This window comes from Phasianus colchicus, chromosome 1 (assembly GCF_987193195.1).
Source record: "Phasianus colchicus chromosome 1, bPhaCol1.hap1.1, whole genome shotgun sequence".
Lineage (NCBI taxonomy): Eukaryota > Metazoa > Chordata > Aves > Galliformes > Phasianidae > Phasianus > Phasianus colchicus.
Window position 1 is genome coordinate 24,875,382 of NC_143436.1, and position 27,985 is coordinate 24,903,366.

Consider the following 27,985-nt stretch of genomic DNA (forward strand, 5'->3'; position numbering starts at 1 on the left):
AGCCGCTCCTCATAAGGCCTGTGCTCCAGACCCCTCACCAGCTTTGTTGCCCTTCTTTGAACACGCTCCAGGGCCTCATATCTGTTATTTTAAATAGCTTTAGGGATAGTAATAACAACATGAAATATTCAAATACGGCTTTGAATCCATTTTTTTATAATTAAATCTCTTGATACAGAAGAATTATTTATATTTTATCTTTACTGCCCATCCTTGCTTAGACGTTTGGAGGAGAAAACAGCACGAAAAACAGATGGCTGGATTTCGAAAGTTTTACCTTATGCAGTAAAATGAGGCTCTGTACAGATGGACCTGTAGATATCAGTGCCAGTATTGTATGTTATCCATATGGACTGCAAGATTTATGGCAGAAGTAATTATTTTCAAATTCATCCTCAGACACAGGCTAATGTCTTCCTGTTTGTACAGCTCTACCATTTCTACCCTCTGTAATTTGAGAAAAAAGAATAAAGTCAAATAAATATTGGATTGTTTCCGTAATAAGTCATACTCAGTAGATTCAAGTGTTTTAAGATCTTTTAAGAAAAGGTTATTTCTCTGAGCTTTATGCTTGAACATGGAAAAATAAAGTATACAGGTGAGCATGTATTGTAGCAGCCCAATCTTTTCACATCAGAGTGCTCAGGTTCCTGCAGACAGACACGTATGTGAAGGAGTGCACAGAGCTTCCAGACAAGAGGTTCTGAGTTGGTGGCTCTAAGCTAGGATAAGAAAAAATGTCTTTAAGAACTGAACTACATGTTTATCACTACATGTTTATCATGCCCTCCAGGACTAAACCAGGTAATATTCTTAAATCTCACATTACAAAATTTTATATCCTGCTCTCAGCCATCTAAAGGTCCTGCAGCATGTTAGGCAGTGAGACAGAAGGACCTACCATAAGAAAGGCTCAGAGAAAAGATTTAACCAGTGGTTATCTTTAAGACTAGTAAAAGAGCTGGGAGGAAATCTCTATTGAAAAGAGTTGCACAAGCATGAGGGCTAAACATAGCATCAGCACTGTCTCAGGACAAGTTTGAAGCGAAGGCTTTTGTACTTTACTCTTTAACGGCTTGCTGATTGGCTGTGTTGATGCCTTCATTCACAGATGTATAAATAGGTGGATCACATGGTTTTAAGTTACTACTATGTTTGCAATATACAAATCCATAAGTAAAGAAAATAAGACTCTAAGGACTTTAAAGGAAGAAAATCAGAAATGTTAACTTTGACATTTAAATTTTACAAAGCTTTTAAAATAATATTTTCCCTGTTTTTTTTTTTTTCTACAGTTAAGTCCATAGCATTTTCATTGTCTGATCTTATACAATATTGAGGCATTCTCTAATGTTTCATGTTTCAGGAGCATGTTTGCCTCAGAGGTTTAATTAACTGATATTTGTAAATTGGCTTTAGATACTCTGATTGAGACTACTACATAAATATAAATTATCCTTACAATGAGTTACTAAAAAGCAACTTGTAGTATTCAATGCTTCAATTTGCAAAAAAAATACGTACCTCATTTATAATAGGGGTTTTATTTGGGGTTTTATTTCTTTTTTATTCAAGAGAGACTTATAATTCTTAAAAAAGACAGTTAAAAATGTTTTAAAAAAGTGAATAACTTAAAAATATCTGAGAAAACAAAACAATATTGAAATAAAATTTCTTCTATACAAAATCATATGCATAACGTTTCAGGCTAAGAGAGCATAGTAACAAATGGCCAGTTTCGAATACTTGCAGAGAGAAATACATTTCTGAAAGAAATCTGCTTCTGAAAATACAAAAAAATAAAATAAAAAATAAAAGAATTTTAAAAACAACTAATTATGTGTAGACATATTTTTTAGCAAAATAATGCTATCTTTAAATATAACTTTTCATTTTTATTTTGCCAATTTTGTCCATGGCTACCACAAATGTGATTTGCTTCAGCTGAAAGGAAATAACAGCTGTGAAGTTGTTCATATGTGATGAGTGAGAGCATAGTATAAAACAAGATATGTACACCACAACAAGCAACAGAACACTGCTCAGATTAAAGCCTGAATCTCCATTACATCCCTGATTATTTACTCAGAACATTTCTGGGCAGTATGCCCTCAGAGGCACAAAAGCTTCTCATTAAGTACATATTCAAATGCCACTTAAATTTGTAAAACTAAATTATTTAATGAAGAAAATGAGGAAAGAACTGAGTAAGCATGATGATATTAGCTGATATTAGTATGAAGTATAATTAATAATTTCACAAAGTGAAAGTAACATGCCCCTTTGAAAATTATTTATCCACATGAGAAGTATTTAGCAGTTTAATTACATTTAAGAAAGAGACTGCTTTCAGTTTCTTTGTTATGTTTAAAAGTTGCACTTACATAGCTATAAGTTACCTATTGAAAAGTCCACCTGCCTGATTATGTAAGAAAGTGAGCTCCCTAAAAAGCTAAAGATAGTGGTTACCCCTCTAAGCTATTGTTCTTTGTTCTACCGAAAATAGCAATATAATTCCCTTTCTTCTAATCAGCTTTTCTTCTGAAAATTAAAAATCAGCTCAATTTATGCAGGAAAGAAACAGGAAAAGGTAGTGGTCCTCATTTTTGCATAGTGAAGATCCGATAGCATTTCTGGTGAATTGCAATGTATATTCAATTACATCACATTTGTGCTGTGCTTTAGGAAAAATACCATCCTCTAAGGTCTGAGGACAAAGCTATTTACAGACAACTAGAAGCCACTGTACTTTAACACCGATGGCTAAAAAAGCTCACTGTTACTATTGTCTCTGCTGAAATGTACCACCCACCATCTCACCGTGCTCACATTCACCGTTTGGTCTGCACAAATGTTCAGCAAGCATTGATGAATGTCAAAGGGTGTCATTTTTTCTGCATAGAAGAATTCAGTTACCCACCTTTGCTTCATCTGCATTTCCATGTCAGATGTCATTCTGTCAGACTGCTCCTCTGCTGCCGTCTCTTGTATGGCAATTAAATGCAACAGAATATTGTTGGGAAGGTTCAGCCTCTACTGCCATACCACCAGCATCCGCCTCTGTCATCGTGGGCTGGCATGATGAAATAGGAGGCATTACTTTCAGAACAACCCTCGTATCATTGAAAAATACAGCCTTCTGGTAAAGACATACCTTAAATGACTTTATTTTCTGCAGGAAAAAAGTGCTCTTCATGAAATACAATGATGAAACTAACGCAGCATGTTTAAAATTATGGTGTCAGCTTACTGTTACATACTGAAATTTTAAAAAGAGATTTCAGGAAAAAATATTGGAAGGAAATAAGGAGTGACAATCACTATTATGTGAATAGAAATTAGTTTGTTCATTATATGCTCTTTAGAGTCTGGTCATTGCCATACTTCAGATTTCCCATGCCTTTTATCCAACAGAAAGTACTATTTGCAGATGATGAGGAAAGCTCTGATTTCAAAGAGGAAGGCAATAAAATTGAAGTTTTTATGTGCATATCTTTATTCTTCTCTGCATATTTGATCAATATTCATAGTTTTGTTCAAACAAATGACTCCAGCTATTCAAATAACCAGCCTGACAAAGCAGTGCAAAGTGTAGCTAGTGTAAAATTACAAACTGCAATTTTTCTAAGCTGTTTGCTTGATCATTTTTATAATTCTTTCCAGCTGTTCCTTTCATAGACTGAGTAAAAGGCTTTGTTGAGGTTATTAATTCCTTGTGAAGCTTGCAGTGTGCTTGGGAAGAAGATTTGTTACTAATCACTGTTAAGGTGATATTTTAGACATGCTCTGATGCATTGCTTATGCGGATACTCAAGTTTGGTTACTATTTCCCCCTAACTTCATTGATCATTTAAATCTCACCCATCCTTCAAACTTGAATTGGAGGTCTATAGCTGTTCTCACTATAAACTTATAAACTCAAGCATTCATCCATAGTGTTGAATTTGGGCATGGTACTCCATGTCACTTCTTTGTAACCAAACCCATCTAGGCATAGTACTCTGTGATGAACTAATCTGAAAAATAGCAACACAGTGGAGCAACCTCCAAACCATTATCTAAGCATACAACACATAAAGGGGCACATTTCTTGTCCAGTCAGGAGACTCCTAAGGCTAGCAGCTAGTCTATGCATCAGCCACTTTGCCTAGTGCTGTTCCACCTTTCTTCAAAGTCAGGTCTCACACTGGCTACTGTAAAGCAAAGCCAGTTCTACGTGAGCCCTTCTGGATTTCATGCTGCCAAGAGCAGCTTTTGAGAGTGAGCCAACAGCCCAGGCTGGCTGCACAACATGGAGCAGCAATGGCATATGCTTAGAAATGAATATTTTAGCCTGAACTCATTGCACCAATGAAGGATAGCTCTGGTCTGATTAACCAAATTTGTGTTGACCTCACTAAACTGCTTTAGTAGAACAAAACAGTTGAAGTAATCATGAAAAATTGTTTTCTTCTGACATATAGCTAACATTTTAATTAATATTTAAGTGTTTCTAAGTTCATTGCCAAGTTATTTCTAATTATATATTTTTTAATAAAACATAGAAGTGGTCTCTTTTGGGCTAAAAGACATATATTTATTTTTATTTCTCAAAGGAACCCCCAAAAAGTCTTTCTTTGTACAGACTTCAACGAGTGCTTTTTTCTCCTTTTCTTTATTTTTCCTTATAGTTAGGTCTGAAAATAGGAATATGTAATCTACTTATAGGACATTTTACTGCAGCATTTGTAAATGAGATCATATTCTTCATAAATTTTTCAGCTATTTCTCTAGCTCAGCTGAAAGCTTAGCTGGTTGAAATGATAAAGGAATGTATTTGGCTCCTGAAATACAGAGGAATGTCTAATAAAGCTCCTGCATACAAACCTTAAGTATTTAAGAATAAGCAGAGCTCTTTTTCTCCTTTGGTTAGAAAAAGCCTTGACACTTAAGAAAGCGATATAATGTTGTTACATGTTTGTGGAGGGTATTCTTTGGTCAAATAAGAAAAGCAGGAAACCTGAGTAGTTGAAGGGATTTATTCTGCACAATCTTCAACAAACCTTTTCTTTGTAATAATTTGATTTACCCAGGTTCCCTTTTTCTTATATAATGTTCAGACTTCCCCGAACACCTCTTCTCTAGAAGAGGCTTATCAACATCCAGGTGCTATGAAATATCCTTAGAACAGCCATAAAACACACAACTATGGCTATGGCTTTGTCAGTGTCCCCCAGACTTTCTGTCTCATACAGGAAACCTGATGTTGAAACCTTCCTGATCATTTTCCTATTCATTCCAGGGGATTTGGCCTAGATGATCTTTAAAGGTCTCTTCCAGCTCCCAGGATTCTATGATTCTATGAGTCTATGATTTTCTGCAGCTATAATCATCTCCTCCTTTCTTCCTAGAGCCTTGCTGCTAGTAAAACTGATTGTTAGAACTTGTTTTCTGCCTCCTACTGCAGCATCACCATTGTTTTTACTGACAATCTTGGTAATTTCTTTTGCTTTCAGCAGATAATATCTTCATTTTCAGAGCACTGTTTCCCTTGTATGTATGGAATACATCACTGTGTTTCAGTGAAACATTTGTAACTGACAAACTGCTTACAGTTAGGTATAAAAGGGAACCTTCCACTTTTTCAATATTCTTACAAGGGGACAGCTGTATAATGAGCCACCTTGAATTCCAGTATTCTTTTCAAGCATTATATTTATGGATGGCAACACTGAACAAAAGAAATATTTCCGCTGAAGCATTTGTTTCTGTTATTTTCTTTTTATTAAGTTGCAATTTTTATGTTATGCAATGATTATTTCATATCTCAAGTCTTCACTAAACATTCTGAAAACCTCACTCAGCAGAAGTTCAGTTAACTGAACAACACAGAAATTCTGATCAAGGCTTCATTGTCCTATCCACACAGAACAGGAATATACTGAATACTGAAGGAGGGATGATAAAGCAAATAAAATCCTATGACTGCAAAAAATCTGGGCTCTCCCTTTTGAGTATTGCATGAAGCATGAGAAGTGCAGTTGTGTCAAAATATCACATTCTGAAGTTGGTCATGGTAACAATTTCAAAAGTATTTTATTTATTAAAATTATGTGAGCAAATATGAAAAACAAAAATGCTTTAGATTGTAAGAAATTGAGCAGTGGGTTTTATTACAGATTGTTTCTCATTGGGAGAGAAGCTTTTAAGGCTGCTGGCAGTGTTAACTGTGCATTTCTTTCTTGTCTTGCAGAGAATGACATAAAATCACTGATGTGTTTTCTTTAGTTTCCAAAACGTAATGTAAGAGAATAAAACCAACTTAGCATGAAGTCACTCCTGCATACTGTAAAGTACTTTTATTGTCAAAACAGTATATTTTCCTCCTGCTAAAGAACAAAAAAGTTAGGAAAAGACAAGGAAGAAGACAAGATTTGCTTACAAGACTCATTTAAATCCTCTAATTAAAAAAAAAAAAAAAAAAAAAGTATTGATATATATTATCAAATATTAGCACACAATAATCTACGGGGGAATGTAAATTTTGAAATAGCAGTTAGTGCTGAGACTTGATCACAACTTGATCACTAGTCCCACTCAAAGCATTTTATTGATGAACATTATAGACCAGTACACAGTAGTAAGGATTTAAGTAGGCTAAGAATTATGTCATAATTTGACATGATTTAGACCAGAAGAGATTTATTGGCCATATCATGCCTAAGTCATACTGCAGGGGAAAAAAAAATCCATATTAATTACGGTATTCCACCAGTATAACATGGAACAGCAACAGTATTTGTGCGTGGTGAATGTGAACACTAGTAAAATCAAATGCCTGCTGAAATAATATTTTGAGATAACTTTAGCTTGCAGATATTTGCTTTATAGCTTCTAGATAATGTGACTCTGTACCAGAAAAATATCATTCTTCTAAGTGTGCAGATTAGTGCAGTCTAGCTCCACTGAGTGTGTGACTGGCCCTGTAAACAAGGAGTGTATGGAGGTTTGACACCCATACTCCTTTGATAGGCTTGTTCTTTGAATGCATGTTCTTATGTCCTACATACAGATGCATGAGCAGTTGCCATGTTTCATTCCTCAAGGGTTAGGTAGAAGCAAACTCATAAACTTTCTGGAGTATTTACGTACTTTCAGGTAGAGAACTAAATCATGTAACAAGCATCCATTTCAGAGAAGCAATTTTCTATTGCATTTTTTCTGCAGGCTGATTTATTACAAAATAGTGTGTTTGCTTATCTGCTGGTTAGTTTTCACATCTATTTTTTAATATACTAGTTATGCATTTACCAGAGAGGAAACAAGATCAAACAAGTTCTTCAGCCCTAAATCAACACAAGTGATGTTCTGTCTGTGACACCAATGAGTATTTCCATCCAGGTGCAACATTATTTTTAACCATACCTTCCTCTGGATGTTGCACCTACTCTTTAGATAATGCCAATCAATTCTACATATGGATGTAGTTTGCTGCTGGGTGCCCTACTGCAGATTCTTTGAATCTCCCAAGCACTGAACACCCACTCATACAATGAGTTGAGAGTGACAAAGAAATTATAGCCAAAGATTTTGATGCTTTTGGTTCTCTGCTTGTTGCTTTTGGGGTTTTTTTTTGTTTGTTTGTTTTTTGTTTGTTTGTTTGTTTGTTTGTTTTTATTCAAAAGAATGGATTATTCCTTCAATTCCTTCTTAAAACAGGAGTCCATTAAAGAAAAGTATCCAACATTTTTTACATTTTTGAAAACCAGATTGAATGGAGCTGGTACTAGCCCCTGCTCCCCTGGCCTTTCCTTTTAATACCCCTTTCTAATCTTTTTGAATCTCACATACCATATCTTTGTCAAAATATTCTTCTCCTGTCCCTGGCCATCTTGAAAGGATGTTATGACATTTCAGAACCATCTGAATATATTTCATAACTCTGAGCAGTACATTCCATAGCCTGATCCACACAAATAATAACTGCCCAACAGGCTGTGAACTGCAGGAGGGTTGTTGAATGGACACCATGTGGACTATTCCCTATGGGTAGGCAACTTAGACTACTACTATGACTTCTGAGTCTCTCCCATTTCTTTTTCACATCTTTTCAAGTTTAGCTCAGGGTTTTGCTTTTTCTTTTTAGAGTAATATAGCCTACTGTTATTGGAGACACTTCAGTAATTCTGTTTTATCATTTTTCTTTTTCCGTCTCTCAAATACCTGGGACCTACATTAGTTTTCTAAATTTTCCTCTATTACCTCCATCTCAGTCTTTCTGTGTGTAAATCCTTTTCTCATCATTTTTTGCTTTTCTGGGATTCCTCTCTCTTAAAAGTGCTTTTCTTCACATCATATAGGAGATTTTGCCACTCTTACATTTTCATGTTTATTATAATTTTGCTGGCTACAACAATATAGGCCACCCCTGTTGTAGTTCCAAAGAGCACTAGAGTTTAGAAACTGAATCTTACTGGAACCAAAAAAACAGATTTTGGTCAAAGAATATCTATTATATTGTTGTACATCTGAGGAAGAAATACTGGAAATGTTAAGAGGCAAGAACAAAAATGCAACTCAAAAAACCCTATGTTATTTAATAAAGCAGAGACCTTGAACATAGGTTAACCAAAGCACTGTGGAAAGTTCTTTGTATATTGTGAAAAGGAATCAGACTTTGAAACTTGCTGCATCTGAATGCAATCCAGACATCAAACAGCCATTTACATCCCAGGTACACATATTAAACTGCCATACCTCTACATAAATTGTTTGAAAGTTGTATTTTTTTCTCCTCAGATCTCCTCTTTTTCCTACATGCTCCAGAGAAAAGCTAAGCTTGCTGTTAAACTTTGAAATTAAAACATAGCAATGAGGAGCTGAATTGGATTTTACATCCTTATGAATCTTCAAAAGAATTGCTGTTTTATGCTCCAGGTAGTTACAGATATGGAAGCAAAGGTTTCACATGTGTCCATTTATTAGCATTTAAAATAAATGAGACTATGCCTGAAATCATTTATTGATTAACAGGGCTGTTATTATGGTTTATAATACGTAAGAAATAGATAACTTCTATGAAGTTTGCAGGCATGTCAATTAGAAAAACTTGAACACATCTACAGAACTCATTGTAAAACAGTAAAAACAGTACCCATCAATTTTATCCTTTGCCATCATCTTTTCAACAAAAATGTTACCCTCAAAATGAAAAAAGGTTACGAGTGTAGTACTCCAGTCATCAACCTGCTACACTTGTTTTACAAGAACAGCTGCTGAACATCTCAGAAAACAGCAAATTGGGATTCTTTTAATATCCGTTGCAATGAGTGCCTCACAGTTCCATTTCGAGAAATTCTTACAAAACAGAAAATATCTTCTAATTAAGACATATTTTGTCTCTTTAAATACATAGTTGGCAATTTATTTTACAACATAATAGCATAACTTTCTATACACTGTCTGTTGCTTGTCAAAAGAACATAATATATAAATATTGAAAATGAAATTGTGTGTGTCACATCTGTGAGAAAATATTTTGCTCATTCAAAATTGAATGAACACTTTATGGAAATGTAGAACATTCTGTCCCAGCAATTTTAGTCACTCAAACTTCACTTTAATATGTTGCACTGGGGCAAAGATTTATGTCTCCATTACAATAAAACAGAAATAGCATAGGGTACATTGTTTCTTTATGTAGAAAAATGAGTCAGATATCATACAAACAGAGCCAATATTGGATAGAACAAGCAGACACAAACCCATTTCTGTAAGTGTTTCTGGAGCACTGTCCAAATACCCCACCCAGTTTTGCACTTTACTACAATGGATAGTTGAGTTTTCCTTTCCACGTGGCACCACAGGGACACCTTTGTTCTAGTCATTATTCTCCAAGGTTAATTTTGATACAGTGACTCTCCTTCTTACTATACCAGTCAAGACAAAAATATGGTTCACTCTCAACAGCAAGTTACAACATATTAGTAGCCTGAATAATCCCTGAAGGTGTTTGCATTTACAGAATGGCCACGGTTGGAAGGGACCTCAAGGATCATGAACCTCCAACCCCCCTGCCACAAGAAAGGCCACCAACCTCCACATTTAATACTAGACCAGGCTGCCCAGGGCCCCATCCAACCTGGCCTTGAACACCTCCAGGGACAGGGCATCCACAACCTCTCTGGGCAGCCTGTTCCAGTACCTCACCACTCTCTCTGTAAAGAACTTCCCCCTGACATCCAACCTAAATCTTCCCTCCCTCAACTTAAAACCATTTCCCCTTGTCCTGCTGTCACTCACCCTTTCAAAGAGTTGATTCCCCTCCTGTTTGTAGGTTCCCTTTAGGTATTGAAGGGCTGCAATGAGGTCACCCCGCCAGCCTTCAGGCTGAACAAGCCCAGCTCCCTCAGCCTGTCTTTGCAGGGAAGGTGCTCCAGTCCCCTGATCATCTTTGTGGCCCTCCTCTGGACCCTCTCCAACAGCTCCCTGTCTTTCTTGTACTGGGGGCTCCAGACCTGGACACAGTACTTCAGAGGGGGCCTCACAAGAGCAGAGTAGAGGGGAACAATCACCTCCCTGTCCCTGCTGGCCACCCCTCTTCTGATGGAGCCCAGGATACCATTTGCTTTTCGAGCTGCAAGAGCACACTGCTGGCTCATGTTAAGTTTTTCATCTATCAAGATCCCCAGGTCCTTCTCTGCAGGGCTGCTCTCAAGGACCGCTCCTTCCAGTCTGTATGGATGCCTGGGATTCCTCCGGCCCAAGTGCAAAACCATGCACTTTGCTGTGTTGAACGTCATTAAGTTCACCCGGGCCCACCTTTCCAGCCTGTTGAGGTGCCTCTGAATGGCATCCCTTCCTTCCACCATGTAAATTGCACCATTCATCTTGGTGTCATCAGCAAACTTGCTGAGGGTGCACTCAATTCCATCATCGATGTCATTGATAAAGATGTTAAAGAGCACCGGTCCCAAGACAGACCCCTGGGGGGACGCTGCTCATTACTGGTCTCCACCTGGACACAGAACCATTGATGACCACTATCAATGGTCATTTGGAACAAACACGCTGAGTTTGTTACACACTATTAAATCTTGTGAAAAATAGTATCATCTTCACCATTCTTCCAAAAGTGGAAGCACATCCTGAAGAGGCAAACTGCAGAGGATTATTTCATTTCAATGAATTTCAGCCATCTGAAATACAGATATCTACTTTCTGAGCTATATTTTTTTGTTACAGACCACAAAGATGTGGGGTATCATAATAATTCTAGACTATGATTAATTGTAGACATCAATAATAGGATGGGGTGAATTTTACCTCAGGAATGACTTTTTCTCTTTTCTCTGAAGGGAACTTGAGGTGATAAGCCAGGTAATAGGGACCTACACTGTATATTTCAAAAGATAATTGAAATTAATCCTACTATGTTCATCTTATTCAGTTTTGCTGGAAAAATTATAATGTGCAGTTTAGGCAGCGATTTGAGATATCCCCTTCACTTTGCATTTCCTCTCACATTGTAGGAGATTATCTGCATGAACAATGCCTTCTGAAGCTACTTAATAATACAAACAAACAAACAACATAGAGCAGAGACTGTGCTACTGTTATTCAATCCAGGTCAGGTAAAGTGCAGAACAGGCAACTCCCAGGACTCAGTTACAACAGAAATAGGTCAAAACAGATTTATCCTTCTGTAGGTTTGCTCCAATACAAGTCTTCCGCTCTGTTATTTTCCCCAGATAACATTCAAATATAATAGGCTTTATTACAGATTCTTGTCTTCCTGACATTTTTCATATGAGAGGTGTTATTCTGCTGAAAAATAAAATAAGCAAATGTCTATATGCATTGCAAGTATCTAATCCATTATTTTAGTTGATGCAGACAACAGTTTCTGGAGAGCAACCCAGAAGCTCAATTCAGTTGTCTAACCACAAGTATCTGTTGTCATTTGAGATGCCAGAGAGTGTATAAGAAATTCTCAAATATGACACAAGTCCCATAAGATATTCTGCACTTTCAGAGGACAGTCTGTGGCCAGGCAAAAAGTCACACAGTATCATAGAATCATAGAATGGCTTGGGTTGAAAAGGACCACAATGGTCATCTAGTTTCAACCCCCCTCCTGTGTGCAGGGTCGCCAACCACCAGACCAGGCTGCCCAGAGCCACATCCAGCCTGGTCTTGAATGCCTTCAGGGATGGGGCATCCACAACCTCCTTGGGCAACCTGTTCCAGTGCATCACCACCCTCTGTGTGACAAATATCTCAGATAGTAAAAGCAGTCTGTGTTGAGACAAATGAATAGGATCTCTACCAAGATCTCAATTGACAAAGAGACATTTATATGCGGGTGTATAAATCTGACATTGAATCACATCAGATTGCATCCACCCTGTACCACCGCAGTGGGTATGAAAATATTGCAGAAAATTTCTGTCTCTTGATCTCTATTTGAAACCCTCTGAGAGTGTCACCTATTACTTCCTACTGCTTTCTGAACACATGCAGCATGTCCTGGACAAGTTCCCCCAACAGCTTAAGCACAGTTTAATGGTGTATTAAATAGAGACGGTTTTATCCTGATTTGCTCCATTGCGAGATTATCTTTCTGGTGGGTGGTCATACAGTAAAAGAAAAAAAAAGATGGGAGGAAAGAGTAGGAGTCCATAGCTTAACCACCTATAAACATACATGGATTTAGCCACTTCTATTTTCCAGTTTTGAAACTGGACGATTAATGACTATTTATACAACCTTTATTAAAAAATTCTTATTTTCAGAAGACTTACACTTGGTTTTCTATATAGCTGTTTCCTAAGCACTAAATAGCATATTACCTGAATCTGTAATCCTTGGACAGGGATTTTCTGAGAATCTAACATCTCCCCAATACCCTGTGCTTAAGAGCAAACATTCACATATCTGTGATGTAATTTTTGAACACGTAGTTTGGGTAGACAGTCATCACCAAAAAAAGCAATTTTATCTGTCTCCTTTGACAGCAGTTCAGTATCAGTACATACGGATTAAAGTATCAGCATCAGCATAACTACAAATAATGCTAATATGATTACCAATAAAATCTAAAGAAAAGACTGTGAAAACAACTTAAAAATCATTAGAAAACATTCTTTAAACTAGTTACGTATGCTTAAAGCAATAAATTACTTCAAATGTCACTAGTAGGACTCAAAAAAAAGGTCTCAAATGTCCTAGTCTTTTCAATTGTTTTCAGTAGATCTGAGATGCAGACAGCAGAGGATAAAAAGGAATGAAGGAGATGACAACTAATTCTGACACTCTTTTCTCTGTATGGTGCCAAAACCAAACAGTCCAGACATTCAACACCTCTATATTGCATCTATACCTCCTCCCTTCCCTTCCGTTCCTCTCCCTTCCTTTCCTTTCCCATTTCTTCTCTTCCATCTTTCCAAAATGATATTGACATCTCTTGATTCTGTGGGGCCAAGATTAATTCAAATCCCACATATTGTATAACTTCAAAATTCATTATATTTTCCTCAAAGGAATTTACTCTTTAAACCTTTTAAACGCAGGCTACCAATGGCAATTCAGCTGACATGTAGACATCTTTTTTACTGGAAGTCTTCTTTCTCCTTCTTTTGTAGTGAAAAGAGAAAATCCCACCTTTAAACAGGATGCTGAACAAGATGGTGGTCATAATTCAGTAGGTAATATACTTTCCTTTGAGCCAGTGCTGGAACACTGCCTCAGCACAATGTTTTAAATGGTCCTCCTCCTACTGTATGTGACATCTTTCAAAATGAGTCCTACTAGTGACATTCTTCACACTGAGCTTATGCTTTCCTCTGAAATTGTCCATTTTATTTTTCATTCCAGCTATTATTTATTTCTAAAACAATATGCTAACATTTCTCTGCCATCATCTCAAAAACTCATAGGAAAATAGAAATAAGCAACTGCTGGAGCCATAAACCAGTAATTTAAAATTACGATCTATTTTCTGTGTGCTCGTACAAACTCTCTGCAGCACTCTGTGTGAACAAGCTTGCAAAATCAGCAGGCAAGCATTTCCTAGTATGTGTAGACTATGCCAAAGGTTATTAAGGTTCTGTGTTTCTATGCTGTCTAATCACAAAGATTTCCTCTTCACAGGGGAATAAAACTTAGCTGAAAGGACTGTCAGAAGAACTGGAAAAGTCTGCAAATAGACCACTAGTGGGTCATGTATATAGCCAAACTTGATGAGTAACACTTGTCAGTGCCAAAAGAAGGTTAGTGGTTCAAACAGTCACTGAAGTTCAGTTTTGAGTTGGATTAAAAGGATCATTTTCTGCCCTCCTGTTTGTAAAATCTTCCATGGAAAGGGCCACTGCAGTGAACAAAAGAAGCACTCAGTTCAAGTGACAGCTGCTCAGGACGAAGGCAAAAGGTCAGAGATGACTAAGCAAGCCCTACTGTCTAGAATAAAAAATTCCTCTGCAATAGGAATTGTGAGCAAATGCCATTTTCCAGGATATTTCTCAATCATCTAAGGCTAGATTCCCTTGGCCAAAATTAGTCTTACGTAAATGTTTACCAAAGAAATAAAACACTAACCATGCTAGTTTGGTTGCACTTTCAAATACTTTTGTTGGTCATGTTTATTATTTTGATAGTAATATGGCTATATATGTTCTAAGTCATAAGTTCAGAAAAGTATTTTGCAATTTTTGTTATGTGACACAAGAAGTACATGTGCTGCTCCGGCACCTATCAGTGTGAGCTGTAAGCTGAATTTCCCCTCTGCCATGCAGTCTTGCCTTTTACTTATTCAGCATCATTCTGTAGAAATAGGATACACAGACTTCAGGACTAACTTCTATTTCTGCTCAGGGGCTTTGAGCAACCTGGTCTAGAGGGAACTATCCCTGCCTATAGCAGGGGGTTGGAACTAGATGATCTTAAAGGTCTCTTCCAACCCAAATCATTCTGTGATTCCATGAGCTGTAATTCAGATTTCCTTTACTTAGCTTACTTCTCCCACTCTCTTTTCTGACCTGTACAACTCATTTCCACCCACTGTTTGCACTTCCTATTTTCCATTTTTTTTCATTCTGTGCTTTCTCATTTTTTTTCTCTATTCCCCTTAGTCCCTTTTTCTACTCTCTCCTTTTCCACAAGTTCTCTTCTTCCTGAGTCATCATTCTCTGCATCTTCTTCTTCATGCCTTCTCAAATCTCACTCTTTGTCTCTGCATTTTTTTTCTTCTCCAGCACATCATGAATCCATAGATTCACTCCTGGTTCACTGAGATTTTTCAGTGTTTCTATTTCCAGAATGCTACTGTAAGTTAAGAAGCCAAGACTAGCCAGTTTATCTCCTGGCTAGAAAAAGACACATATTCAGCTAATGAAGCCTTAGTATGTTTATAATACCAGCAAGCTCACAGGGCTCATTACTAGAACATGATGCCAGCAGCTGCAGCTGGCAGAGCAGGCTCCAAAATTTATGTGAGTCCTGATGGAGCACTTAGAAGGGTTGGCACTTTGACATCCATGACCTGCCACTAGGAGAACTGTATCTCTATGAAGTTGTTAAATGCCACATTAAGGTGTCTACCACTTCAGGAGTGATCAGAATGGCTCTTTTTTCATCCTAGGCTGTACAGTTGTGTTATAGTCAAGACCACAAATTGACAACAGCCTTTTGAGAACTTGTTCATGCAAAGAATATTGTTGCTGTGTAATTCAGTAGCGGGATGTGAAAAGACATTAGAAGACACCATGGACAATCACTGCTCTTCACTTTATCATCTTTCTCCTGCTGTTCCTTTTCATATTTCAGAAATGTGGCTTTCTTCTGAAGCTACTTATGTTTTGTAGACCTTAGAAAACTCTTGGTTTGGTTGAAATGGCATCTACATTTTTCACCACTGTGTCACAACAGTATCGCAATTGTTTTCAGGTTTCCTCTGCCATCCCTTTGCTATATTTGTTGCAGAACATATATTATTCAGTTATGTTCTTGCCAAGGAATTGCTACTAGAAATGCAATCTTTTTTTGTGAGGAACTGTACAGTTTTAAACTTTAAAATCTCATTCAGTCTTTGGCTGTCTCCAGGCTGCCAGTTTGGCACCACATAGTTTGCTCAGCAGGCTAGAAATGTGATTGTCATTCCCTTGCCAGTGGAGAAATTTTCAGCAGCAAGCATAGGACCATTCTAAACACTGCATTCTTGCTTACTGGTATGTTTTGGGGCAGCATTGGAAGTCTTATCTTCCTTGGGGAAGATAAAATAAATTAACCTTAAAACATAGTACTTTTGCTTTCCTCTCTGTTCCACTCTGTTGCTGTAGGGAATTACTGCTGTCTGACCCCAGCATGACCAGTCTCTACCACCAGCGAGAATCAATGCTGAGAATTAGCCAGAGGGAAAACTGGCTTATAAGCAACAGCTCACAGCTGAGGTTTGCCTAAGCTCTGGTTCAAGTAGGTGAGCTCTGCTAAAAGCTGGGAAACAGGATATGGTGCTGCAGTTTACACTGTCACTCAGCCACTTCCAAAGGTAGTTGTAATGCACTCACAGGGTGCTCTAGTCATGGTATCCACCTAAAGAAAGCTGTGTCCTCCAGCCACAGGAACCAATGCGTATACCCAAATAATGCTCTCCAGGGAACATGTGGCAACTCAAGTCTCAGACTGCAGAGCATGCTTAAGCTTTCTGTTGATATCTGATGGCAGCAGTGAGGGAGATGCGCCTGTGGGAGATGCGCCCAGGTAGAAGTACTGCTCAGCCTGGTGACAGGGCTTCAGGGGGAGGTGGGCAGGCTAAGGAGCATTATGCAGTCAGAAAAGAAGATTGTCTGGTGGAATCATACTCCACCATACTCCCAGGGACAGATGTGTCAGTCAGCCATCACACAAGAAATGAAGGATTCCTTGCCCACTCACCACCAGGCCAAAGGAGAAACCCTACAAGTCTGAGGAGAATAGAAGCAGGTTTCTGCTAAGGTTGATATGCAAGATGTCTCCCTGCCCAACTCACCATCCCAGCTGCCCTCATACTACAGGTATGAGGCTCTGCAACTTGATGGACAAGCAAATGATGGTGTGGACAAAGGCCTATCCAGGTTTGCGGAGTCACGTAGGGCTACACTGTCCCCCCTACCATGATTACGTCCATCAAGAAAAAAAGAAGGGTTGTTGCCATATGATCCTCCTTTCTGAGAAGAAAAGAGGGCCTTATCAGATCCAATCCAAAAAGACGCCTGCAGCCTTTCTGGAGCCCGCATAAGAAACTAAAATTCTCACAAGCCTGGTGCAGCCCTCTGATTATAATCCAGGATTGTTTTTTCATGTTGGCAAAAGAAAAAAAAATGCAGAAACAGTCAAAGGAGATTCCAGAGCCTTGGGATAATTGGTTAAAGGATCAGGGCACGTGTAGTGCTTTTTTGGAGAAAAACATTGAAAGGAACAGGCAGACCTAGCTGATCAGTACATGGCTCTGGGGCTGGTGTCACCAGCACAATTTTTGGTTTGTCACCCATAAGATGGTCTGCACAGTGCCAAGTCTATCGGTGCATGGTGGGATGTACCTTTCTCAGAGGGGGAAAAAGAATTTTTATGCAGGAGTTAATAGGTCTGATCTATAAAGTGAAAAGGGGGAAAGGATAAAACCAGGCTTACCAATGATAATCTCTAGGACAGCCCTTCAAAGTTTGATGAATCGTGTGCTAGTAAGATATCTCAGTCTGCTCCATGAGGAGCTGAGTTCCATACGGCACATTTGAAATGTTTCTACACCAATGCATGCAGCATGAGGTACAAGCAAGATGAGCTAGAATTCTTGACTTAGTCCCAGAGTCCCACGTTACTGGCATAAGCGAAACCTGGTGGGAAGATACCTGTAACAGATGTGTTGCAATTGATGGATCTGGGATCTTGAGAAGGGCAAGGGAGGGTGGCACTGTGTGTGAGGGAGGGGCTGGGTTGTATGGAGCTCAGAGTTGGTGATAACAACTATGGAGTCTCTGGATAAGCATTAAAGGACAGGCAAATAAAGAGGATGCCGTGATGGAAATCTACTATGGGGCACTCAGATGAGATGATGATACTGATGAATTTTCTTTAAGGAACAGAGACACCTCTAGATGAGGAGAAGCTTGTTTGTTCAGCCTAGAAAAGAGGAGACTGAGGGGAGGCCTCAAGACAGCGTACAGTTCGTCATTAGAGGAGCAGAGCAGCAGTGCTCACCTCTGCTTTCTGATGGCAATATGACTACAATGGAACAGCATGGAGCTGTGTCGGGGGAGGATCAGACTGAAATGATTCTTCACCAGAAGGTGGTCGGGCATGAACAGGTTCCCCAGGGCAGTGGTCAGGGCCCCACACTGCTAGAGTTCAAGAAGTATTCAGGAAAACATTTTAATTTTTAGGTGGTCCTGTTTGGAGACAGGAGTTGGTCTAGTGTATAATTCTGCACTAGCCTACCAATAACACAGAATTCATTTACTTTCATAGTGTATGATGCCACAAAGTACTGGGTAGAGAAGTTTATTTGTAACACCAGTAACGGAATATGAATATAAAATATAGACATTAATTTAAGATAGTGTTGTCATATTCTACATCTCCTATATATGCATATATATATATATGTTATGTAGATATAAAGCAGTCATATCTCACACTAGTTTTATTCTCATCTACCACCACTGATTTTAATGAAGTTATTTTTGATTTACACTGGTATGCAAATACAGTGATATCTATGTTATACAGATACATAAATGTAAGAGCTTGAAGGAGGCAGATAGCTTAAAAAAATCAAAAACTTTAAAAAATATGGTTGTTCAGAAATACATACTACATCATGGTAATTTGTAAGCTCTCGTGTCAGATGATAGTCATATTAGAAATGGTTGAAAACTTATCTCTAGAAATATTTGACAACAATTGCTAGAGCTATATACTTTCTGAACAAATCCCTGTGGTAAAAAACTGCACAGATAAACAAGGCAGTGTATCTCTGTACAACTGTTGTTAAAGTGAATGAAGTAAATATTACAGACTACTATTAAATTCTATACAATTTTATATTACTTCCAGCATCAAACTTGATATTTCATGTAACATGAAGAAAAATGTTTATGGCAGAGAGTTGGGATATGAGAAGAATAGCATGTGCTGTAGATCAAGCCTTAGGAAAATCAAGGAAAAACTCACTTCAAAAGCACTTTCAGTTACAACTTCTCATTTTCCAAAAAGACCATAAATAAGTGGAATGGGTTTTTGGCAGAAAATTACAATTCTCAAAAGCACAGAGTTTCACCAAAGATAATATTAGTGTTTGTTAAACTTTGACAAAACAAACTCATGCACTGAACCTTTCCTCATTTTCTTTATCTGCTCACCTTTTGAGTCCCATGGCCTTCCAGAAATCAGCAGCTCCTGATAATGATAACTCCTCAGGAATCACACAGGTTCTCTTGCTTGAAAGGCTTCCAAAAAAAAAAAAAAAGAAGAAAAGAAAAGAAAAGCACCTCTACCATACATGTCTAAAAAAAGCTGAAAAAATATAATGTTATCTCACTCTCCCTATAATATCAATTCTGTATCAAAAACCTGAACAGGAAATAGTATAAAATAAAGAAAATAAAGAATCAACACAGTATATATATTACCACAGTGTAGGAAGAAATGGGAGTCTTCTTACAAGTATATTTTCAGTTACTCTAAAAAGAGGTGTCATCTTCAATTTATTACTACGTTGTGTTATACACAGGACTTAACATAATTTCTTTGCATTGATGGGAATTTGAATTATTTAATAAATATCGAACTTGGAAGGTTTAGTAACTCATTTTTAAGGCCAATAAATTATATATATAAATTCACAATGTCTCCATCCTAAAATGGAGAAAACTGTTCAAGATATTTATTTCCAACTTCAGTGGATTTGTCCTTTAGAAAAGGAAGTTACTGGTGAGAATATAGATATGAGAATCTATCTGAATCTTAATGAATATTAATGTATTTATTATGCAACATAAAAAAGTTGAAAATGGTTGTGGGTTTGGTTTTTTTTTTTGTTGTTGCTTTATTTTTCTTTCTGACTGTGAGTGTTGTTTTAAGCTTTTTTTGTTTTATTGTGTTTTTGAGTTGTTTTTTTGTTTTTTGTTTTTTGCTAAGGGTGTAAATTTCTATACATCAATATCAAACTATGAAATAGAAGTCAGTGAGTTGTTATGATGTGAAATTCTTTTTTTCACAAATGCATTCATTTTCTGGGGGCTATACACTATATGCCATGCCTCAACAAATTCAAATTATGCTATACAGATGAATGAGCACTTGTTGCTTCTCGAAGGTTTCAAAACAGAAAAATAGTAAGCAAGCACCTTTATCATATTTGGAAGCAACCAATCACTATATTCAGTAAGGTATGTTGTTTTCATATATACATACACTCGCAAAGAGTGTCACAGGGCTGTGATTTTTTAAGTTTATTACTTCTGAATAAGAAAATTGGTTCCTATTCTTGGTTATTTCTTAGATCAGGAGGCAGAAATTCATTCTTGTACGTAAACAAGATGAGATTTTGACAAACTAGAGGGCTGGGCATTCTCCAGTCACAGAAAGTTTAACAAGAGCAAGTGCAGGTTCTGAACATGGGATGGGGCAATCCTGGATATAGGTACGGAGAGCGGGGGATCAGATGCTGGAGGGCAGCCCCACAGAAAGGTATCTGTGAAGTTCCATTTGATGGAAAGCTGAATACAAGTCAGCAGTATGCCCTAGCAGACAAAAGGGCCAGCTGTGAAGGTTGGTGAAGCGTCCAGAGGGTAAGATGTATGAGGAACTTCTGAGGTCCCTGTGTGTGCTCAGCCCAGAGCAGAGCAGGCTGAGGGGAGGCCTGATGGCAGCTGCAGCTCCTCACAGGGAGCAGAGGGCAGCGGTGAGCTCTGCTCTCTCTCTGACAACAACAAGGCCCAGGGGAATGGCGTGGAGCTGTGCCAGGGGAGGGGAAGCTGGGGTTCAGGGAATGGTTCTGCCCCAGAGGACAGTAGGCATGGAACAGGCTGCCCAGGGCAGTGGGCATGGCCTCAAGCTGCTGGAGTACAAGCATTTGGACAGCACTTTCAGACCTTTTGGGTCAGATTTTTGGGTGGTGCTGTGTGGAGCCAGGAGTTGAACTCAGCAATACTTCTGTCCCTTCCAGCTTGGGATATTCTCTGATTCTAATATCAAACAAATGTATTCACAGAAAAAAAATATTTAATTTATTTGAGACAGAACCAGTGAGCCTGCAGAATGAAGTGCCTAATTTCAGTGCTCAGAAGGGGACATACAGACAACTACCTTACTTGCAGATACTTATTACCCTTTCTCAAGCTTCATACTAATCCTCAAAGGTCTAACCCAAGAGTCATATTTTAGCTAAAGGTCTACTGTCTGCTTTAATAACAAGGGAAATCTACAGCATTTAAAGAGAGACCATAGGTATTTTTGCTTGCTTCTTTTCTTGGAAAATAAAAGGCTTTCCTAACTTGGCTGAAGTATCCAAAATATAAATTCAATTGGATACATACTTTTTCTTGAAAGTTTCACCCCCTGATTACAGAATTTTGACAGGGTTATAAAGTCTGAAATGACTGGCAGATAGTCACAAGCAGTTGTCCCCAGGGCTCAGTTTTAGGGCTGTTAGAACCCTGTTGGGCGCAGCGAATGACTAGGATGCATCCTCAGGAAGCTTGCTTATGACATCAAACTGAGAGGTGTTAATTCTCTGGAGGGATGAGAGAACTTGCTAAGGGATCTAGATAAATAGGAGTGTTGAGCAGTTATCAATGGCATGAATTTCAACAAAGGTAAATGCCAGATTCTGAACTTGGGATGGAGTTATGCCAGACACTGGTCTAGACTGGAGTATGAGTGGCTGGAGAGCAGCTCAGTAGAAAGAGATCTGGTGATGATGACAACAGCAAGCTCAACATGAGCCAGCAGTGTGTCTGGCAGACAAGAGGGCAAACAGCATTTGGGGGTATATTAAACATACCATAGCCAGTCATTTGGAAAAAAAGAAAAAAAAAGAAAAAAAACAACATGATTCTCTTACTACATTTAGTAGCCTCACCTTGAATATTGGTGTCAATAGGATTAAGCTCTCAGTTCTTAATTTTGCTACAGAACTACCACAGAGAGCTCCATAGGTTTCCTCGGCAATTCTGTGACAGCTGCACAGAGATTTTCTGTCCTAGAATGCAAAACTTCCAGAGCTTGCAAGCTGATAGGTTAACTAATAAATCTACAGGCAATTCTGTTGCTATTTGAGGTACTTGAATGGAGTGTCAGAGAAGCACATGCTGTCCTCAGGAAAATAATGTACATTCTTCAAAATGTTAGGGTGTTGTTTTGCTTTGTTTTTAAAGTTGTACTCTCAGTACTCTGCTGTGGAGTGATAAATGATAACAGAAAAGCCCTGGAAGTGATCTAAAGATGCACAAGCACTATTTGCATTTAACAAGTACTATTTCAATTTTATAACCTAGGTTTATGCAAACACTTCATAGTAATATGCTGTTTAACAAACAGAGAAAGCAAATTCTCAGTAGATGGAAAACACAGTGGCATGTTACAAATTCATGATAAATTAAAGCCAGTACAATGTGAATTTCACCAACAAATTGAAAGATTTCAGCAATAAAGTAACAGCTAATTCATCAAAATTATGTTTTTGTGTTTCTGTTACTTACTTCCAAAGACTCATTTTGACATGAAAATTTGGATTGCTAAAACATTATATAATTTTTTGAAGTGACTTGTGTGTACATTGAAAAGTGTCATAGAGGGGAGAGAGATCTGCAGTTATTGGCCAAATTTAAAAATAAAGAAAGAAATGGTTTGCAAACACTTGGCATTGATCTGAAGCCAAGTTTCTGCTAAATACATTATCTGTCTTTCTTAGCATATTTAACTGATCCCGAAGCTAAAGATCTCATCCTGTTTTGATATTATCTATAGGGACAGGATGCAGCTACAAAGGTTAAGACAAACATTTACTGGAATTTTGGATCTATTTATCTCTAGAATAGAACCCTCACTATCCATTAACATATTTCAGTGAAAAGTCAAAGTTAAATATGCACCAACATTATTACCGCAAAGAGAAATAGATCTGTATTTCTTTCTGGCATTGGCTGCACTGCAGTGGAGTGCACACATACACATGACTGTGGCAATATTTAATGAATGTTGGTAGGATTTTATGCTCCAGATGCAGGAGGTAGTGAAACAATAGTATTTGACAGAATCATTTGTTCCGCAAACGTGAAAGCTGCACCCTTCTGATACCTCCTAGAATCCAACAAACTAGGATGTCCCTAAACATGGAGGTGTGTAGCAGTCAGAATAGATTGCTTTGTTGGCTTACGTATGCTCGCTATAGATCTTAAGTTCCCTCTTTCTAACTCAGGAGCAGACTTGTAGTTGTCTTTTCCTTGTGTTCAAACCCAGAGATGACCTTTTACAGGAACAACAGTTTCTTCATGTTTCGTAGACTAAAAGAAGCAATAAGAGAGAAGTATCATGCTGTCCATAGTCTGCACTCAAATCAGTGTACATTTCCATCATCCAGTTGGTCAGGATTAACAGAGAAGTCAAGTGATTAACCAAAAACATGATTATTAAGTGTTGAGCTTCTTTGGGAAGCTGCAAGCTTCTCCCATTGTGACACAAGCATCTGTTTACAGGAAGATTCCCAAAAATCTTGGAGTCTTATAGTTTCACATATTTAGAGACTGATTCAAACCTTGCCAGTATAATAATGTTTTTGAATTTAAGAAGATCCTCATATATTCTAGTGTGAAAGGGAAAAACTACAGAAATCAGCAGAAAGATTAATCAAAAGGTGTTGGATTGATTCACATAAAGACTTTTACCTTAGCTATTCCAAATAATTTCATTCACTAAAGTGAATCAGACAATCGTTTTCATTTACCAGAGTGTCATGGACTTCTATACAGAGTATGAATATCTACATTCATTTAGCTGCATCCTTGTTTGAACGAGGCTTAGGATGATCTACAAAGGCACTTATCTGAGCTTTCATTTCCACCTGAATTTTGGAAGTTATTCTCCCCTCTGCAGTCACAATGAAAAAATGTAAAATAAATTGATGCTTAGGCTACAGATAAAGCAAACCTAAGTCATTACATTCTGGTAATTTTTTTCTATATAAGTAATCTGAGGAATACTAATGCATAGTCATACCACTCCGTCTACTCTTTTCTGTTTAAATATCAGATTACCTCACAATCAGAGTTGCATGATTATTTTTCAGGCAGTTATGTGGAACCTGAAAAAAAAAAAAAAAAACACTTGTAGGAATGTAGTTCTCAGATTTTTCACCTCAGAATCCATTGCACTCACCATTGTGTGCTTTTACTTCAGGTTTTATCTTTATCTTTTACAATGGAAATTCAAGTTTTATCCACTGAAAGTGGCCCAGTTTTATGTGGAAAATTCTGTGTGTATTTAAAATAATAATAATAATAAAGAAGTTTTCACTTTTCAGTAGGAAAAGAAATCATTACTTTCTCATAGTGGAAATGCTGGTGAGTGCCCAGCTACTGAAGGGCAAGAGCAGGGAAGCCAGCAGTCCTCAGACTCCTTGGGGGAAGCTGATGACACCAGGCCCCCCAACCTCTCTGGACAGGTGCCCTTCCATTTACTGGGAAGCATTGCACAGAGCAATGCAGTGTAAGAACCACACATGCCTTAATCCCTGCCCTCTCTCAGGAGCCAGGTCATCTCATTCTAACAGGCAGGACATCTCCACCCCCAGTTGGGTCTCCAACCTGTGAACAGCTTCTCAGAAGGTGGCACCTAAGCCACTTTGCTCCTGTCTCTCCTAACAGACACCAGGTAGAGGAGGAGGAAGACAACAACACAAGTGTCCCAAGTTGGACAGAGCTCCCCAGGCATACAGACTCCATGTCCAGCACCTCCCTTAAACTTTACCTGGGTGAAACACAGAAGCCCTTTGTCCCAGTTTATCTGGATTTAAGAGCCTTCTTCATTGGGCAATCAAACCTTTGGGAAAGGAGGAGGGTTTACAGTTGGGGATTCTCTCCCACTTCTTCCTCACATGCTCTGACAAGACCAAACATATCCAAAACATATAAATGGAAAATTCCCTTGGCTTATGAGGAGAATACTATTTCCCTGCCCATTTGCTACTAATTATTTCTTCCATTTGAAAAACAAATTCTAGAAATATCCACTAGTACTTCTAATTGCAGAAAACCAAGGTTGATATACTCTAGTACAGAATAAATGTAACACAGTTCAGGAGCAATGACAAATATTCCATTTTCCTTCATAGAAGTAGCCAATATCTGTAATAAATCTACTAATGGGTGTCTGCAAAAAAATAAATGGTTGTTTGCTCAAACTACATCTAAATCAGCTTCAAAATAAGGTTTCATTTATGTCCATTAATTCACCTTCAGCTTCAGAACAAGGATTCAGTGATTTCCCATTTCCTCTGAAGTTCTGAGTTAGGTAACTGTTGTTTCTTTCTTCTGGCTGCAAAAGGCATCCAGGTGCTTTAGATATTCCTGTTTTTATTGAATTTTACATGTCAGGAAATTGATACTCGAGGAAAAATCATAATCAGGATCCAACTTATCTGAATGAACTTATCATTCAGATTGCTTTTATAGTTAGCTGGAACGTCAGCATTTTCTAGGGCATAGTTCAAAATTTAATGTCTAAAGTAGATCACATCTTCACTGTGGAGTATTTTTCCATAAAAAAGTCCCTCAATTTAAAAAAAAAGAAATAAATTCTTATTTCAGCCTCTGTCATTATAAACACTTTTTCTCGTGGACATGGTACATGTTAAGGAGCCACACTGTAATTATTGTTACATTGAACAATATAGGCAACGTAGATAGCTGTAGGAACCACTGTGTTCCATTCATAGTCTGATCATGGCATGTAAATCTAAAAACAAATTGTTGTGCTTGAAACAGCAAGTTGCAGATGGAACTATACACTTCAGGAGTAATAGAGAAACAGCAATATATTTATTAATGTAAATCAGTGATTTAATAAATTTTACCATGAGTAAGACAGCAACATAAGATTCAAGTTGGCAAGGCACCCGTGATTACGTATTGCATAGAGGGGAGGGTTAAACATACTCATGCAGGAGATCCTCCCATTGAGTCATGAGTTTCAGAGTGGACTCCCTTGCTTTCTAAACACCTCGAACCACTGAGGTAGGGAGCCTAGGTGTACCTAAATTCACTCCTAGTCCCAGACTTGATCACTGGTATACATCTAAGGGATTGTATGTGCAAAATCAACTTAAGATATAATTGTAGCTAAGTTCCCAAAGTTTAACAAACTATTAATCACTTATGAGTGATTCATATCAGCAAGGATTCTGAGTCTCTTAACATTAAGGCACAAGGAAACACCACAGAAGAGACAACCTCAGAAGGAGTTCCTGCTCAAGGGAAGACCCTGTCATATCACAGAATGACAGAATGGCCAGGGTAGGAAGGGACCTCAAGGATCATGAATCTCCAACCCCCCTGCCACAAGAAAGGCCACCAACCTCCACATTTAATGCTAGACCAGGCTGCCCAGGGCCCCATCCAACCCGGCCTTGAACACTTCCAGGGTCAGGGCATCCACAACCTCTCTGGCAGCCTGTTCCAGTACCTCACCACTCTCTCTGTAAAGAACTTCCCCCTGACATCCAACCTAAATCTTCCCTCCCTCAACTTAAAACCATTTCCCCTTGTCCTGCAGTTATCTACCCTTTCAAAGAGTTGATTCCCCTCCTGTTTGTAGGTTCCCTTTAGGTACTGAAAGGCTGCAATGAGGTCACCCTGCAGCCTTCTTTTCTCCAGGCTGAACAAGCCCAGCTCCCTCAGCCTGTCCTCATAGGGGAGGTGCTCCAGTCCCCTGATCATTCTGTGGCCCTCCTCTGGACCCTCTCCAACATCTTTCTGTCTTTCTTATACTGGGGGCTCCAGACCTGGACACAGTACTCCAGATGGGGCCTCACAAGAGCAGAGTAGAGGGGAACAATCACCTCCCTGTCCCTGCTGGCCACCCCTCTTCTGATGGAGCCCAGGATACCATTTGCCTTCCAAGCTGCAAGGGTACACTGCTGGCTCACGTTAAGTTTTTCATCTATCAAGACCCCCAGGTCCTTCTCCACAGGGCTGCTCTCAAGGACCGCTCCTTCCAGTCTGTAGGGATGCCTGGGATTCCTCCATCCCAAGTGCAAAACTCTGCACTTTGCTGTGTTGAACCTCATCAGGTTCACCCAGGCCCACCTTTCTAGCCTGTTGAGGTCCCTCTGAATGGCATCCCTTCCTTTAACCATGTCGACCACACCACTCAGCTTGGTGTCATCAGCAAACTTGCAGAGGGTGCATCTGATTCTGTCATCAATGTCATTGATAAAGATGTTGAAGAGCACCAGTCCCAAGACAGACCCCTGGAGGACGCCGCTCGTTACCGGCCTCCACCTGGACATAGAGCCATCTTGAGCTTCTTACAATTTTATGGGGACAGATTATTAACTCACAGTCATATTGGAAACCAGTTGTGTTTTTCAGCTAGATGCTAGTTCCTCCAAACTCTAAGTCAGACCAGGCAGAGTTCAGCACTTTGGTTAGGTTGCTGCAGGCTCAGCTATAAAGCAAGGTGCGACTTTCTCCATCACCTACCCTGGGTTGGAAAGCAAGCAGTATTGTGGTTAACTCCAGCCCAGGAGAGGTTTTAGGTGAAAAGTCAGACTGGAAAGAGGAGGGCACACTATCCCACAGCAATCTGTCACTCCCTGTCCTACACATAGTAACTACATTTCAGCTCTTGCTTGAAAGGACAGAAGAAAAACTGATGGACTATAAGAGAGGAAGCTGGATACATCCATATGTACAAATGCCATTGCTACATGTTTTAACTACAGGCTTCTAATAAGCCTCCAACTCTGCAGGGCCTC

At 38.6% G+C, this 27,985-nt stretch overlaps 1 long non-coding RNA gene across 1 annotated transcript; it reads right to left on the bottom strand.

Annotated features, from left to right (window-relative positions):
• Window positions 1–381: 381 nt before the first annotated feature.
• LOC149919458 (uncharacterized) lies at window positions 382–19,444 on the bottom strand. The gene is made up of 3 exons (XR_016463588.1): window positions 19,371–19,444; window positions 2,921–3,073; window positions 382–447 (listed from the first exon to the last, which is right to left on the bottom strand). It is a non-coding gene; the product is annotated as an uncharacterized LOC149919458 (long non-coding RNA).
• Between the last annotated feature and the right edge of the window lie 8,541 nt (window positions 19,445–27,985).